This window comes from Macaca fascicularis, chromosome 4 (assembly GCF_037993035.2).
Source record: "Macaca fascicularis isolate 582-1 chromosome 4, T2T-MFA8v1.1".
NCBI classification, from domain to species: Eukaryota; Metazoa; Chordata; class Mammalia; order Primates; family Cercopithecidae; genus Macaca; species Macaca fascicularis.
In genome coordinates, this window is record NC_088378.1 from 90,509,898 (window position 1) to 90,524,836 (window position 14,939).

At 37.7% G+C, this 14,939-nt stretch overlaps 1 long non-coding RNA gene across 2 annotated transcripts; it reads right to left on the reverse strand.

The window, feature by feature from the left end:
- Positions 1 to 310: 310 nt before the first annotated feature.
- Positions 311 to 14,262, reverse strand: LOC107129519 (uncharacterized). Of its 2 annotated transcripts, none has more exons than XR_012434358.1 (3): positions 14,154 to 14,262; positions 8,523 to 8,575; positions 311 to 576 (listed from the first exon to the last, which is right to left on the reverse strand). It is a non-coding gene; the product is annotated as an uncharacterized lncRNA (long non-coding RNA). The 2 variants fall into 2 exon arrangements; XR_001490167.3 differs by having other exon boundaries at positions 8,523 to 8,722.
- Between the last annotated feature and the right edge of the window lie 677 nt (positions 14,263 to 14,939).

Below are 14,939 nucleotides of genomic sequence, written 5' to 3' on the forward strand. Positions count from 1 at the left end.
AGTCACAGAATAGGACTGATATATAATAGGTGTTTAGTAAGTGCTACTATCCTTTACTTCTTTCCTTCTATCCATTGTAGCAGTCATATAGTACTTCATCAGTCAAAGGAAAAAACGAGTCTTTCTTTATAGATGGTTAATGGTTGTGACTTAGGAAATGTTCTCATATAAAGACAACCTTTAGGGGATTATTGGAGAAAAGAGAAATTTATTTCATACTCCATGGAAATGATTATTGGTTAATAATAAGCAGTAAATACACCAGGCGTATTAGTGTTACATATATTTTGGAAAGAAAGTGCGGTTGAAGTTGGGTATCAGATTTATCTGCCACTATAATAGAAGTGTTTGGGGGCAGGTGGTGTGGAAGCAAGTGAAATTGCTCAGAATAATGTTCACAGGCCAGTGGAGTATCTCTGAGCATCACTGGTCCCCTGCCACTTTGTCCCTGGAGAGCAGAGCTTTCATCCCAGCCTGAGTCTTCTCAGGATGGCCTGTCTCTGGTTTCTCCCTCTGCCACATGGTTTTAGATGTAATCCAGGCTTTCCGAGAAGGCACTATGCCAAGGTTTCTAAGCTGGAAGACAAGATAGCAACTTTTGATGGAAATATGTCTGGCCTGCGTGATGCAGTGATTTAATTAATTATGTTCAAAGTACTAAACTACCATCAGCTGTAACAGTTACAGGAACTGAGGCTCCATGAAGAACATTGAGGTAATGGAAATCCAATAAAAAGTAACACTGAGTTGGCTTAGATAAGGGAAAAAGGGAGATATCAAAGAGGAGGCTGGACTTCTTGTCTGTGTAGTTGACTCATCATAAACTTCAAGAAAAATCTGCTAGGCCCCAACACCGTCTTTCATCCTGAAGTGAAAATGGTTGGATAAGAAAGATTATCACTGTGGCTTCTAGACACTATGATCTGTTTCTGCTGTTACTGAGTTTATAAAAGGAAAAAAAAATGCTTTTCCCAAAGTGATCATTTATAGGGCCTCCACATTGGGATGATTCTGTTAGTTCTTGAAGCACTTGAACCTAAAATGTCCTACCGGTATGAGTGTCACTTTTGGAGATTGCATTAAATGCAGTATCTTATGAAGATTATAATCATATTTAAGTTATTTTTAAATTCGTTTTGCTGTTGGCATATTTGGGTAGGCATTTGCAAATGCCATTGAGCATCTGTGACTAGAAATGAGAAAAGAGAAAGAACTGAGAGTTTTCTCATTCTCCTTATTGGTTTCGATCATTTCTTTTCGCATATCCCTTCCTACATCTGATCTGAGGTTTGAGTTGACTAAGGCCTCCACTAAGGGCTCTGACACATGTGCCACTATGGGCTTTGGGGGAAGGGATGGGGGCAGGAGAGAGAGAGAGAGTTTTAAAGGATCAAGTACTTAATAATGGTTTGTATGTGCCAAGTAAAATTTTTAAAATATCTTATATATTAACACATTTGCTCCTAAAAGCAAGCCTCTGTAATATATGCTATTATTATCACCCCATCTTATAGACGTGGACACTGAGTAATAAAGAGAGATTAAATAATGTGACCAAAGTCACTCACCCTGTAAGTGTCAAAGTCAAGATTTGCACCCAAGGATTCTGACTCCAGGGACCATGCTTTTCATCACTCTGCTGTCCCACCTCCTGCGCTATGTTATGGAACTTCAGAGTTTCCAAAGCACCTTATAAATGTTTTGCAAAGCATCTCAGTAGTAGAAGTTCATGAAACTGGTGAGCTACAAGACTGGGATTCAGTCCCAGGTGCTCTCTGTCCAGGATCCTCTCTACTATATGTCATACACACGGTAGTTTAACAATAATATTTGTTAAATATTTGAATATTCTAGAGAGGACAGGGAAAAGGTGTTTTTAAACACTGTGATACTATGATACTGAGAATCATACTGGGGTACTGGGAATGGATATTCTTCATTCTCAGTTGTAGAACATAATTTCCTCACCCCCTCACCACACATACACACACACACGCACACACACAGATGCACACACACATACACATCCTATTTAGTTTCCAACTGGCATATTATCCAAACCCAACTAACTGATCTTGCACAAATGCATCCTTTGAGAATTTCTTGCTGAGAAAGAATAAGCGTAAATTTCAAGAATTAGTGCAAGGTATTTCTTATTTTATACCCTTTGCAGGGATTGCCTGCCCAGACCCTAGCGCAAACCTACAGAGCTAGCAGAGTAGACAGAGAATGACTGCCCAAGAGTGTGCCTCAGGGTCCCCAGCTGAGTGAGGCCCTTCACAGTGACCAAGGACAAAACATGTGAGGCAAAACACATGAGCTCTTGAACACGGCCTGTTTCTTTCCCCGCAGCTCTGTAAAATCAAAGTTGGAGGCACCACAGGAGCTCTTTTAAAATGTCCTGGCCAGCTTGCTGCAGCCCAGATGTTGTTCCAGTCATTTCGCTGCAAGTTCCAATAATCGCATGACTTGAGCTGCTCCTCTGCAGACCCGCTAGCCTCCATTGGCGCTGCTCCTGTAGATGTTACAGATGCCACAACTCATTTCTTTGAAGTCAGTGTGTTTTTTCAAAAAACACTGCTTTCAACAGATTTGGCCCAACTTCTCATTATATAAGCTGATCTTCTGGAACATCTGTCACTGTTGTGGCTTCAGCCTCCATCCTCTACTGAAGTATAATAAATTGACATTAATAAATAATGAGGCAGTGGTGAGTTTAACATATATATTATGAGGCATTGAGGCTAAAATGGCAGATTTTCATCTTTCAGAAAAAGCAAACAAGGGAAACACAGCTAGGTCCCAGATGACAACCTCCAACTATTGCTGGCTTAAAAACAATTCTAATGTACCTCACATAATTGACTTCTCTTAATAATACAAATTGACACAAGGTTAATGGGAATGGCTGGGGCTTCATAGCTGGAGACATATTAACACAGCATAATTTCCATTCTATACCCTCTTGGTTCCCATTTCTCTAAATGCCGTCTTCTGTCCAGAGATAGTATTTTCGTAGCAGAAATAACCATTTCAATTCAGTCTATGTTGACCTCTACCATAAAAAATAATGTTGTAGTGGTATTATGCACTTAGGTAACACCAACCTATCTCATTGCATGGTGTGATCTCATTAGCCACAGTCTCATTGTTGCTGTGAATATTTGATTGCTCATTATTCTTCTGTGGGGTCATACTGTGTACCTGCTATGTCAGTACCTTTAGGTACATGCTAGTGAATGCCCTTTGTGAAAACAGAAAAAGAGGCAGAATCTGGTTACTCTCTAGTGTGAAGTTCAATGCTTTTGAAGTTCAAATATATTTCCGTTTACACATGGCCAAAGATAACCTAAAATTAAGGCTAACACATGTAGTAAAAAAAAATAGCAAATGGCTGTGATTCAATCCTTTGTTCTTTGGCACACACACACATGCATATACACACAAGTTTGCATACTCTTAACCTGTACTTATGTGCCCAGCCTCCGCCTGTCTTTTGTATCATAAAAGCTCTCTGAAGCCAAGGACAGCATCTGGCTGGTTTAGCCTGTGTAGCTCCAAGTTTGTGTCATGCAGTGGATGCTTAGTAAATATTTAATGACAAAGGAAACACTGCTGTAAGTAAGGATGACTATTATTACTATTCAGCAATGAATGAATGGAAGGAGGGAGATGAATTGCCTGGTGCCAACACAGCAAGTCAGTTGCAAAGTATACCTTGGAAGGCTGAGTTCTTGGACTGTGCCTGGGTTTTTTCAGATTTGGGCATAGAACACTTTGTTGTTGACTTAGAAGCTTGTTAAAATTAAAGCAAAGAACACAGACCTCCGGGAGCTTACATTTTAAAAGCAAAGATAGTGTGGAAGCCAAAAATAAGAGTATCAAAAAGTGAGAAGACCAGCTGAAATCAGCAGACAGTGGTAACATAGTGGAACAAGGATAGCAAGTTTCTCTATTGGTGCAAAGCCCGGAAGTGACTTCTCCTTGGTTCCTTTAAGGAATACTTCCACCATAGTTCAATGTGGTTATGATAAAACTTCATTTTATTTTCCAGCCAACAGTTGAGCATTATGTACCAGTCACAGTTCTTAGACATAAAGAATGTGACTCGCTACAGGCTTACAGGCTAGATCACAAAGATAATTACTCCTGCCCATCCTCACTTCTAGACTTCACCTATCTTAAAGTAACTGACATACTTGCATGTCTATACAGTGCAAGTATACACATCATACTTTCATACTTTCATTTATTTTCAATTTTAGTGCAAATGCTCATGTAGAGAATTTTTTTTTTTTTTTTTTTTTTTGAGACAGAGTCTCACACATCACCTAGGCTGGAGTGTGGTGACACAATATCGGGTCACTGCAACCTCCACCTCCCAGGTGCAAGCAATTCTCCTGCCTCAGCCTCCCTAGTAGTTGGGATTGCATGCACCCACCATCATGCCCAGGTAAATTTTGTATTATTATTATTTTTTTTTAGTAGAGATGGGGCTTCACCATATTGGCCAGGCTGGTCTCGAACTCCTGACCTCAGGTGATCTGATCTCCTCGGCCTCCCAAAATGTTGAGATTACAGGCGTGAGCCACCACATCTGGCCAAGAGACTGATTTATTTTAATCATGATCCATTCCCTTCCGGCTATAAGGATGTGTAAATATTTATGTAATTTTTGCTTGATTCAGCACAAAAATATCAGCCACCTTAACGTGCCTGTGCTCAAGCTGCTTGCTAAAATATTGGATAATTTTCATATTTATTATTATCCCGGGACTAAGATCTTTTAATTCAAAAGAATAGTTGAGTTGTCAGTGTTATAATAACTGATGTTTTGTACCACATTCTGTTTGTTAGCAACTCATGACTTGGTCTCAGAACTCAGAAATGAGAGCAAAGGAATTATAAAAATATTTATATATGGATGTAATAATTTGGGATATTTTATATCCCATCTGCCTAGAGTTGATTTGTTATAACAAAAACCTGCCTAAATTCATAGGCTACTATGTAGAGCTTAGCCCTGCACAGCATATGTATTTGTATAATTTCTGTTACCAAAATATCTTGTAACCTCCTTCCACTACTGGCTTTGGGCTTTTGGATACACATTGCAGATTGTTTACCCAATAACCATTCTTCCTTTCTTCCTCACTATCAGAACCTCAGTTTTCTCTGGGGAATTATTTGTTCCCAGACTTCCTTGCAGCTATTTGTAACTATATGAACACTTCAGGCCAATAATATATAAATTGGTGTGTTTTAGGGATTTGTTGAAAAATGTTTGCTTTCCTACTACAGAGTCTACATTTTACTTCTTATTCCTCTCTTGTTTTATTCTTCTCACTTAAATTATAGATATAATTCTAGAAGTGGGAGAGCTATTTTTGTGAGCATTCAAATCAAGGCATAGTAAATATAAGTTTAAAATTGAAGCTTTGAGTCAGAAGGCAGAAGGCCTTGTATATGAGGCTATGAACTCAGAACTTTTCCAGTGGACCAGGCAGAGCCACTGACAGGTTTTGAGCATAAAACTGGCAAGAGTAGAGTGAAGTGCCGGGTCAGTAATAGAGAAAGAAGATTCTTTACAGAACTGGAGATGGGAGGCATGGACATGAGGAGGCTGGGCTTTAATTAAAAGACTCTAAAATAGGATCCTCAATCATATTACGATGTACTTCTGAGTCAGTAACTTAGTAACCAAAATTTGGTCGGGGTCACCATGATGTAAAATGAAATGATAAAAAATGTGCAATGTGTATTTTAGGTAGATAAACAATTTAGCTGAATAGCCAGTATATATGAATGTCCTATTCTTCTTTTCCACTTTCCCTGTTCCTGACCATTCCCCTCCCTCCTTCTTCCTCCCTCCCTTCTTTCTCTCTCTTTTTCCACCATCCCTATTTGTGGCTTTATTCTAATCCAGGAATGATAGACTTTGGGGGAAATTTAGAGATTTCATTGAGTGCGTGCGTGCGTGTGTATGTATGTTTAGCCATCTAGCTAGGGTAAAATCAATGGAAAGGGTACATTGAAGATCAACTCACCAATCCATGGGTAATAGTGATTTATGTTAAATAATTCATCAGCTTCAACTTGCAATTCCCAAATCCCTCTTTGTTAGATGTGTGGTATTAGGAGACTGATTGTTATAGAGAATTGTAACATCGTGACCCCACAGTGGCAAAGGTGTGGCAAGCTAACTGGTTCTGTTTGGTCCAGAGTAAGTTTTAAATTAAAATAGCCTAGATGCGCATAAATTAACCTGAACAGTACTTCCTGCTCTCATCATTTTTTCTCCAGATTAAGGAATATCACTGTTGTTTATTTGTTTATTTTTTTGCTTTGTGCCTGCTGCATATTTGAAAGGCATTCAGCTCCTTCATGGTGTTTAGTTTATTGCTATTTGGGAGGTAGGCTTGGAAAGTGAGAATGTTGCTGTTGCCCTTTCTGTAGACAGTCAGAAACAAACCAAGAAAATCTGTAGGCTCCTAACAGATGGGTTTTAAAAAGTAGGTCGTATTTTGAGCCCACCAACTTTGATGACATCCCTATAACAGAAACTGGATTCCTAAGTGTCAGGACAATATAAATGAGGTTCTAAAATGGCCTCTGTATCTGTTATAGCTTCCAAGTACAGCTGAGAAAAAAATTGTAGAGCGAAGTCTCTAAGGATTTGGGAAAGTAAAAACCACTCCGGGAAGCCCTGAATTCATTGCTCTGTCTCGCTTTTTTCCCTGATAGAAGATATTGGGATTGATTCAGTCTTGGGAATTAAGGAATTCAGATGATGTAGAGATTTGGGGGAAAAAAGGGTGTGTGTGAGTGTGTGTGTGTGTGTCTGTGTGTGGCAACGGAAGAACCATTTTTTCTCCTTTTCAATAAGAAAATTAAAACATATGGAGGCTGAAGTCCAACTATGCTGCTGCTTCACTTTAAGATAATCTGTTTCTGGCACCGAAAGGCTAGAAGGGCAAGGTGTGAAATGTGTGAGGAAGAAAGAGACCCCATCTTCCACCTGGTCTAGGATGTGTATACCAGGGGCACTTTAGGTAATAGAATTATGTACAGATCAAGTTAAAGAGCATGAAGCTCAGGGGAAGAGGGTTATAGGTTTATGAGAACTCACAGGACTGAGTAAAGTGCCCTTGTGTATTTTCCACTCTGGAGAGGGGAAATAAAATACCTTCTTAGATCCAAATATCTGTGGTTTCTCAGGCTTCATGCCTCATTGCTGAGTGAGAACAATTGGAAACCAGAAGGTACATTTATACATCAACACGATTTTCCCTCCAATGGAATGAAGGATGAAACGGCCTTCCCAGATTACGCCTTGCTGATTGCTTGGCGTCCCAAATGCTAGTCCATCAGAAATGTTTCCCAAGCTTAACTCCCCCAAATACTGTTGAACTAGAGATACTTTTTCATTACTTTTTGTCTTGTCTAAAGACTGCTTGCTCTTCCTTTCTCCCTCATGATCTATGTTTGAGATCCAAAAATATTTATTTTATGGCTTCTTCATTTTGATTATAAATTTTGGCCAAGACAGAAATTCTGCAGCACAGGCTATTACTAGGCATTTTTCACACTTGTTGCCTATGTGCTGATTTTTGTACTATTATTTTCCAAAATTGATTATTCAATAGAGTAAGTCCCCAACTTATGAAGGTGAATGAATATGTGTTGTCAACCATAGCCTTCCCTTTCCAATCAACCTCATGGATATCAAGTATTTTATACTAGTTGAGGAAAGAAGGGGACAAGACAATATAATGATAGAAATTACAGTGATTGTATTTAGTTAAATGCAAATTTAGTACATGTATGTATACATACATATATACACACACACACATATATATTTACATACACACCATACCTCAATGGTATTTGAATACACTGAAAATCTTCCTATCTGTATCCTGACTCTTTCCTCTTTCCTTTCACACAAAACTATTGTGAGACAGATCTTTATCCAGAATGCGGAAGCTGTTGTCCAATTGAATGGAAAAAGAACAATTCATCTTGAAAATCTTGAAGCATATCTGCAATTATGTCAACTGCTATTGCACTATGAACAACAAAATTACTACTTATGCCAAAAAAAAAAAAGTTAACAAGAGGAGGTTAGCAACAAACGGACAAGCCCAACATATAAACAGCTGCTGGGCAGACTCAAACCATAGCACATGTCTCATGACTTTATGAAGAGAAATAATCTAAACTGAGGGTGTGAGGGTTGGATGCTCCAACTCATTTCCCATTGGGGTAAACAAGGTGCTATTCACCATGCAATCAGACAGGACTTATTCTAAAATACCTCTGTGGGAAGAATTAACAATACATAAGATATGTGATTTCACCCTGACTTTTAACAGGAGATATTGACTTTGTCTTTAACTTCCTACGGATTCTCCAAGCTTTTCTATTCTAGGAGTAAAGAAGTCCCTAGAAGAGAAGGAAAATTGAGGAAAGTTGATAGTCCACAGAACTTTGATTCTCCTGAGCTTTGACTTTCTTACCTATCTGAAATATCATGCATTTCAGCTGACATTCTGAAATAGTTCTTTTGGTTCTATAGGCACATAAAAAATCATTTGGTTATTTTATGGCCTCCTTATTAGAAGAACTTTGTGCCAAATTTGCAAGTCCAGGACCTTATACATTTCAGCTGTGAAACGTTGGGCGGTTTCATAACTTCTCTAAGCCTCAGTTTCCTTATCTGTAAAAAGAGGATAATAATAGTACCTACTTCATAGAGATTTTGTAAGGTTAAATCATCTCGTAAATGTAAATCACTTATAATGGTGCCTGGCACATAATCAGCACTTACATAGCTTACATAGCACAGAATCACCACTTGAAGTATACACACTGACCAGTGGGATTTCTGTTAAAAAGTTTGGGTGGCATTAGACATAAAAATTGACAATGAAGTTCTCTAGGCTATTTGGCAGAGTTAGGGGGCAAAGTAGCCATTATATCAAGTATACAGTATATAGTATGGAAACTATTGCATTTAAAATCATTGTGTCTTCATTATAAAAGGGTTATTCATTTGCACTCAATTTTTATTTGGGCCTTTAAAATATGGAGTGCACTTAAAATACTGTCTAGTATTTTATTGTTTATATCCTAAAGATAATTATTAAACAAGGAAAGTGAAGATAAGACACATTGTTAGCAATCTTTCTTGCACGTCCCATGGTCGTATTTTCTTGGTGTCCAGCAGGAATATTATAGAATAAAAATGCACAGAACAATCTGACAGGTAGCTCCTTTACCACCCCTCATCCTTTCTTGCTGACTCTATTTGGGAATCCCCAGGAAAGAAGACATGCCCATAAGATCTCAGCAGATCTGTCTCACTGCTTTACCTACTAGTCTGCTTCCTACTATATACCATCAAAATGGAAAACTAATGAATTCAAAAACCTTTGGCTACTGCATCCCACGTGGATTTGAATCTGCATATTCTGTTATTTTTGCTAACATTAGCACACGATCTAAGGTTGCTCTAGTTTTGATTTCAAAATTTATTGGACCAACTTACTTATTTTTCTAATAGGATCAATGATAATGAAATTTAGTCTCTTTTGCTCAATGATTTGGGCATTTCAATCAAGAAAGGATTACAAACCTTTTAAAGAAATACACTAAACATCGTCATTGGCCATGCTTGCTAAGATGTTGACATCAAATATAGGATCTTTGTAGAATCAGCAATCTAAATCTATCACTTTTGGATGTGACAGCCAATATTTGTAGGGCCCTATTTGTTATGTTCAACTTTTAATTGCTTTTAATAGAACATGTAAGTTGTTTCATGAAGTAGATCAACAGAATCAGCATGAATAAAGACTGATATTCAATTCAGTAAATATTTATTGAAGTAAATTGTGGGAAAATTACAGCCTCTGCTCTCTCTTCCCTCAAAAAAAGCATCTGTTTAAGAACACTGAGTGATAAAAGAATTAAGGAATATCTGGCAAAACAAGTGATATCTGATAAATCTTCAGTTTCGGAATTCGTTTTGATCTCTTTTAGGAGTTTGACAAGTCATCCTTAGATTCATCTCACCAAGTCCCAGTGTGTGGACAATTCTACATATTTATGTAATAAATAATTAGGTGGAATGTGATTCCAGAGAGGGCAAACAGAATGAAGTAGAAACCAACATTTTTTCCTTGAGTGTTCTCTTTTATAAAAACTGTGAGCTATGCAATCATGGTTCTAGATTTCATGATCATGATTTTTGCAACAGACCAAAGAGCTTTTTACACAAACAATTATCCAGTATTAACAGATGCACCCAATTTTAAAAAAACATGAACAGTTATGTACAAAACATATACCTACTTGCTTACAAAGGCAGAAGCTAGCATACTTTACTTAGACTGAAAGGTATCAATATTATTCTGGTTTCTCTTCATCCATTACTTTAATCATATCAAGTGAATAATAAATATGAGGCAATCTACTGTCTGCTAGGGATAAAGGTAAGTGGTTACTACCTCCAAGAAATCGACAGTTTAATAGTGTAGGATACAAGTACAGAAATAAAAGTTTGGCAGGGCTATATGAAAACACATGTAGGATCTTGTGGTCTCACAAAGGAATAAGTGATAATTGGTTTAAAAACAATTTTGTTGAAAATAAAACAAACTAGTTTGATTCTTGTCATCATTTACCATTTCACAATGCATATATATATATATGTATAACAACATCAAGTTATGCAATTTAAATATATACAATTTCTATTTGTCAATTATATCTCAATAAACCTGGAAAAAAGTCTTGTTATCATAAAAAAAATTGAGTGGATATTCCGTGAAATAACAAATTGATCAGAAATAAACATTCTCGATTATTGCTTTTTAATATAATGTTGGTAGTTTTGTTGCACATGAGAGCAGTATCAAAAACTTGTTATTAGTATTTAGGCATTTTTTTTTTTACTATTTCCAAGAATTAGAAATAATTAAATAAAAAGAAGAAGTTACTTAGGAGCAAGGAGGGAGTCAGTCTTAAATTCAATTGGGGTAAGTAGGGGCATAAGTAGGACATGGTTATCAGAGGCCTCCTAGAAATGATGTTTAAGTTAAATTTTAAAGGACAGCTGAGTGCTTTCCAGGTAGAGGAGTGGGGATGGAGAATATTTCAGGCAGAGGGAGTTACTCTTTGTCCAATTCAATGCATTTTTCCTTGTGTTGTACTTTGTTTGCCTGCCCTGAAGCACATGGCCTGAGCACCCCTATGTTTGGTTCAGGGCAGCCAGTAGCCTCAAGTGGGGTTGGGCTGAGCATGGGTGGCTGCAATCAAGGCTGCAGAGGTGAGAGAATGGGGCCAGAACAATAGGAGAGCTGGAGTAGCTGGGTGTCAGACCAGTAGGGGGTGTACCAGATCCTGCAGGTAGGCTGGAGGGATGAATTCTGATAACTGTGAGGCTGTGTTACTACAGCGACACTGTTATGGAGATACTAAGCACTAGAAATATTAGTGAGAGGAAGTTGAACCGGGTCTTTGGTTAAACTCTTCTGGAAGACTGAAGTAGATCTGGGTTATAAGTGCCCACTGATCACCAGCAGGGACAGAAGAAAACTTTTGCTGGAGGAATGCTTCCCCAAGTTAAGGCTGTAGGACTTTCACAGAAAAATATCAAAACATGAGTTCATATACAGAAATTACTAAATACACTAGAAAGTAGGCCATGTGAACGACAGTCAATGGAAAGAATAAACAATAGATTTGAACCTCTATGAACTGCTAAGTTTGAAACATTTAACAAAATAAAGGATGCAACTGAAAGATGAACAAACAACAAAAGACAAGCAAATATGGTAATTTTAAAAAGCTGGACTTCTAGAAATAAACAATTGTAAGTGTTGTAATTCAAAAAATCTTAATGGATGGGTAAAAATAACAGATTAAACAAAATTAGGGAAAGTAAATGAGCTGAAAAAATAATCTGAAAAATCTATCTAGAATGTTGCAGAGATGATGAAATGAAATGTGGTATCGACGTTGAAAGATATAGAAGATAAAAATAGAAGGTCTTACATATATTCAATAAGAATTTGGAAAAAGAGATTTGAGAGAATGGAGGAGAGGCAATATATAACAAAGTAGCAAGTATTAATTTTCCAAAACTAATAAAAATTATGACAACACACTTTCAAAGAGCACAACAGAGCTCCAGCAGGATAAAGAAAGAGAAATCCATCTTAAAAGCATCATAACACATTTTCAGAATATTAAGACAAGGAGAAAATACAGAAAGTAACCCGAGGGAAAGGGTAGATCACCTGCCCAGGAACAACAATTATAATGACAGCAGTGTTCTCCACAGTGAAAAATGGAAGCCAGAAGACTGTGGAATAATGTTTTTAAAATGCTGATAGATAACTGTCAACCTGTACTCCTCTTCTCCTCCTCCCACAAAAAACAAAACACAAAAACATCTTTGAAGAATGAGGGCAAAATACAGTCTTTTACAGATGCAAGAGAACTTACAAAAATTCAAGGGAATTTACTACCAAAGAATCCACTCTACAGGAACTCATGAAGACTACATTTTAAGAAAAAAGAGATTGATCTCAGAAGGATGGTCTAGACACAAAAATAGTGAGAATGTAAATGATAAACAGAAATGTAAACATTGTGTAAAGTAAAATAACACCATATATTTTATGGTGCTATAAAATACACAGAGCTAAAATATTGGACAAGTTTATAATTTCAGTGGAGGAAAACCAGTTACTTTAAAGGTCTGTATCATTCACAAGGGGTTCAAGACATTTTTAATTTTTAGACTTTGTTAAGTTAAATATGCATAATACAATTTCAAACAGAACCATTAAAAATAGAAATAGAGCCAGTAGTGAGCCGGTAAATGTATAACAATTGGCTCTCTGAAGACAAAGCCCTAATTTGTGGCATTTGCCAATTTCCATGGTGTAAATACTCCCACTGTGAATGATTTCAAGCTACCAACATGAAGTCACTGAACTTCATATTGAGCAAAGGAACAGAAGTGAAAGGAAAGGACTCAGAAAGGATACCTAGAAGGACATGCCAATGAGATCAAAGGAAAACCAAGAGAGTACTGTTTTCTGAAAGCTAAGTTAATAAAGTGTTTCAAGAAGGGAGGGAGTGATCATATTAACAGAGAATATTAGTACTCACTAAATACCCATGTTTATTTCATTGATATGAACCTCCTTATGTTAGGTTGGTGCTATGTGACTAGATTCTGGCTAATGAGGTGGATATCATAGTCCTTCCTGACCTTAATTAATTAGAAAGAACCAAGGTCCAATCTAATGAAATAAAAGATTCCTCCCAGGTTAGCAAAGTCACATAAGACTCCAACAGATATCTTATTATGTCTACTGTGTCCTGGGCACAGTGCTATGCCCAAGGAATAAAACAGTGAGTAAACAGGAATTTTGAAATGATTATGTAGCAGTTATACTCTTGTTTCAAGTGTTTTCAAGTCACAAGACCATGTAGCTCAGTTCTATAAACAACTACTTTCACACTGGCATATTCCCAAAGGAGCATTCTTTATGGATACTAGAGTACAGCAATACATGTATGTCCCCTCACTTATTCCTTCTGTACATCAAGCAAACATAGCCCTAGGCACTGAAGTATAGCCCCAAGCTTCTCTAGAAACTAATTTCTTCGGGGTTGAAGGCCATTGATCTCTACTGCATTTTTGTTTTGCTGTAGTCAGTCACATTGTACTTCAGTGCCGGCAATGTGGCTAGGTCCTGTATTAGGTGAGATAAAAACACAAATACACTTGCACATTAATACATGAACATAAACACACACAAAATTTCAATGGCCTCAAGTCACATAAAAATAGATTCATATTCATTAGTGTAGTGTATGAGTTATGGAATGGACCCACCCAGAGTGTAGGCTGATCAGAATGGTGTCTGTATAGTTTACCAAATTCCACATGACAAGAGCTAGAGGAAATCTGAGAGATCATTTAATCCAGTGTTTATCAAACATTTTTCTAGACACAATACATAGAACTATATTTTAAGACACACACATGCACACACAAAAACAGAAAGACACACATACACACACACACACACCCCTAATTGAAAGAAAAGTCTCAGGAAAGAATATACCATGCAGAAGAGGACTCCAGTCTGCTGGCTGAGTCAGAGCCTGGCTGGGACAGGCAGGGGATATGATGTAAGGAAGAACCAGCACCCCTTTCTCATCAGGCACCCCTACATCCACACTAGGTCTCTCCTGACGAACTGAGGTGGACAATAACCTCACAGTGCACTTAAAGGGCAGGACAACTGCCAACATCCTATACAATGGACTGTGGAGCTGTGTCTGGGTGGCACTGTCTACAGCTTGTGCCACCTTGGCTGGGTTTTCTTCTAGAAGAAGTGAGATCAAGAAGCTTGGTGGACCTGGGGAAGTTGTAAAAACATCAATGAATGCTGGCTTCTGTGAACACCAATTAAAAAAAGAAATGAAACAGTGTGGTATTTTCTATCCTGTCCTGTCCTAACCTATCTTGTCCTATGTTTTGTCACATCCCATCCCATCCCATCCCATCCCAACCTATTCCCTACCTTATCCCTTATCTTATCCTCTTTCCTTTCCAAACATTGCCTCTTGCAACTGACTAAACTGACTTTATGTAATACGAATGGCCCCAACTCACAGTGTGAAAATACTATTTTAGACCAACGCCCTAAGGTAATGGAAGAGAAAAATGAAGCTTAGCGACAACAAAGAGCTTTTCAAGGTCACAGTTATTGCAGAGCTAGGACGAGAGCCCGGGTCCCCTGGTCCAGAGGGTTTTGTTCTTATTGGAGGGCTATCTGCACCTCTCTTTGAATCTCTTAGAATAGGGAGATAAGGAGAAGAAGGAAACAAAAATTGATGGCTATGCC